Source organism: Rattus norvegicus, chromosome 8 (assembly GCF_036323735.1).
Source record: "Rattus norvegicus strain BN/NHsdMcwi chromosome 8, GRCr8, whole genome shotgun sequence".
NCBI classification, from domain to species: domain Eukaryota; kingdom Metazoa; phylum Chordata; class Mammalia; order Rodentia; family Muridae; genus Rattus; species Rattus norvegicus.
The window spans coordinates 18,346,235-18,349,122 of record NC_086026.1 but is presented as its reverse complement, the minus strand read 5'-3'; the positions used below and the strand labels follow the sequence as shown (position 1 = coordinate 18,349,122).

The 2,888-nt window shown below is 40.3% G+C and overlaps 1 non-coding gene across 1 annotated transcript; it reads right to left on the bottom strand.

Moving 5' to 3' along the window:
• Positions 1-1,011: 1,011 nt before the first annotated feature.
• Positions 1,012-1,070, bottom strand: LOC120094433 (U7 small nuclear RNA). The gene has a single exon (XR_005488748.1). It is a non-coding gene; the product is annotated as a U7 small nuclear RNA (small nuclear RNA).
• Between the last annotated feature and the right edge of the window lie 1,818 nt (positions 1,071-2,888).

The following is a 2,888-nucleotide window of genomic DNA, read 5'->3' as shown; positions in this document are numbered from 1 at the left end:
TTTTCTTTAATTTACTGAAGTCATATTTTTTTATTGGAAGTATATGTAGTGTTAGCAGGTGGGCATATTGGTGAGAGTTCATGAGTGTGAAGGTGTGCATGTATTTGTGTGCATTTGAGAATCCATGCCCAAAGCTAACATTTGATGGACAGATTTCTTTGACCATGGTCCACTTTATTCACACTTACAGAGCTGCTCCATTGAATCCAGAACTCCCATATTTGGTTAATCTCTCTAGCTGGTTTGATCAGGAATTGCTTGTCTCTGACCTCTGAGTACTGGAAATGTAGGTGATTTACCATGCCCACCTAGTATTTGTCTGGACTCTGAGATCCAAATTCTAGTCCTTGGGGTTTCAAAACAGGCGCTTTAACCACTGAACTCTTTCCCAGACATGATGCTCTTATTTTATGCTTGAAAATAAGACAATGGGAAAGTTTGCAGGGTTTGTACGACCGAGCACATCAGTATCACTATGAATTGGTGCCATGCTTATCTATCCTGTCTCAGTCCCTGTTAGGGTGCCACCTGTCAAGTACCAGCCTTGGCTTGGAGAGGCATTCTGAAGGAAGGGGTGTCAGGGAAGGTTGAAAAGAAATGACTCAAAGTCAAATCGTGGGTCCAAGCTGGTGGTTTAGGTTCTGCTGAGTTGGCTTTCCAGAGTGCGCACTCTCTCTCTCTCTCCTTCTCTGTCTCCCTCTCCCTCTCTTTCTCATTGTGCTCATTGTTTGTGTGTGTGTGCGTGTGTGTGTGTGTGTGTGTGTGTGTGTGTGTGTGTGTGTGTGTGTTCTGCTCTGATCTAGACAGCATTTTGCTATTCTAAAAATTCTCTGGTTGAGACAGTAAAAATTCTAAAAGCTCTCTGGATAGCTCATGGCTTTTCTGACAAAAGTCAGAAAAGCTGCTAAATCCTACTAGAAAAAAATTCTAAAAGCAATTCTTGGGTTTTCCAATCAAAATGAGAAGGCTAGAAAAATTCCAAAAAAGCTGTGTCAGCTCTCTAAGTAATTCTTGGGATTTCTGACCAAGTCAGAAATCTTGTTAGAAAAATTCTTGAAGAGCTGTTTTTGCCCTTCAGAGATTTCCAGACAGCTCAGCATTTGCAAGAGAAAAATTCTAAAGAAGAACTGCTATTGCTTTCTGCTAGTTCATCTCATGCAGACCAAAAGCCCAGTTTTTTATTTACATATTAATTCAGTTCTTTATTCCAGGTTCCCTTTTGGTTATCCTATGAATCAGAATCCAGTAACTCCAGCCCATTAATTCTTAGGAGACAGCAAGCACATATTTCCTTTTACATTGCAAAAGAATTCAGAGATCTGCCTGCCTCAGTTACATAAGGATGCTAAACTAGCTGGGTGGGACCCAAGATGAAATTATCATTTTGATCACACCTGGGCTTAACCTTGCAAAGCCCCAGGCTAAACTAAGGAATCTGTCTATCTATCTTTCTGACAAGTTGACTTGAAGGACTCTAGGGGCTTTCTTTCTCCAGCCTTACACTCACCCACCTCAGGGCAAGGCAGGGCCAGGTTCCAGCTTCCTGCCTGGGGTCAAGACTAGGCCAAGTTCCATTCTCCAACCACAGGAACATTCTTGAGTAGAAAATTCTCAGAATGTACTGACTAATGCTTGTTAGCCAATAGATTTAAAAGTCAATATGCTTAGACAATAAGTTAGAACTGTAACCTTGCTGAGGTAAGCTGTACCCCTAAAAAGTATAAAAACTGCTTGTTATAGCCATTCACGGTTGCTTTCTCATTACTGGCCTTGAGGGACTGATTGAGGGTCCACCCAAAAGCACCAGTAAATGAACCTCTTGCTTTTGCATAGATCTGCCTCTTGGTATCTCTCTGGTGGGTTGGGATGGGGATTGGGGGTGGATGGGAGAGGGGTGAGGCATCTGGAAGTAAGTACCATTGACCAAGGCTCAGGGGTCTTACAGGCTCATAGTGTAATTAACTCTGCTTCTTTAGATTCATGAAGCCACTCATAATTCATATTGCATTCTTATTTTATGCAAAGTTGAGAAATTATATATTTTTAACTCATGTGTTTAGAGTTCTTTTCCACAGTCTTAAGTCTTGAAGGTCCCAGTGTTTACTACTTTTGCTGAGACAGAGCCACACCTTTAACTCTTGGACTCCTGCTGGTTCTAATTATCATGGAGTCATTAACATTAACCAGAAGGACTTTACCTGAAAGAATCCTCCCCTGCTAGTACTAATTGAAGAAAATATGGACATTGTTACACAAACAAGCCTTACACTCACATCAGCCTTTGATGCTCTTGTCACACCATGGCCCAGACTTTGTCCCCATGAAGACCAACCAAGCTGGGCTCTGCAGATCAGGAAACAAACTTAAGTAAAACTGTTGCTAAATTGTACTTAGAATTTGCTTTTTCTTATATTTAAAATAACAATCTCCTCCCCCTATCTCCCACTTCTTTTTTTAGTTATTTCCAAGGTGTTTATTTTTCTTTGATTTTCATATGAGCAATTTAACAGTAGAACTATTTTACCTTCTGCAAACTCTGGTGAAGATAACCAACCAAGGTGACTCACAAGCATAAGGTATTTATTAATTGAGACTAATAATACATTGTTTATGCATATGAATTTTTCAAAGGCTAATGAACCCCTCCTCCAAATTATTCCTTTCCCCTAAGAAGTTTAGTTAAGGGGCTTAGCAGTTAAGAGCTCTTGATGCTCTTGTTGAGAACCCAAGCTCAGCTCCCAGCACTCCAGCTCCAGGTAACCTGATACCTGTTTTTGGCTTCAGTGGGCACCCATACACATGTGCTCACATGCAAGGAAATCAAATAATCATAAATATTTAGATAAATACCATTATAATGTATTTGTAGCAAATTATTATTATTATTA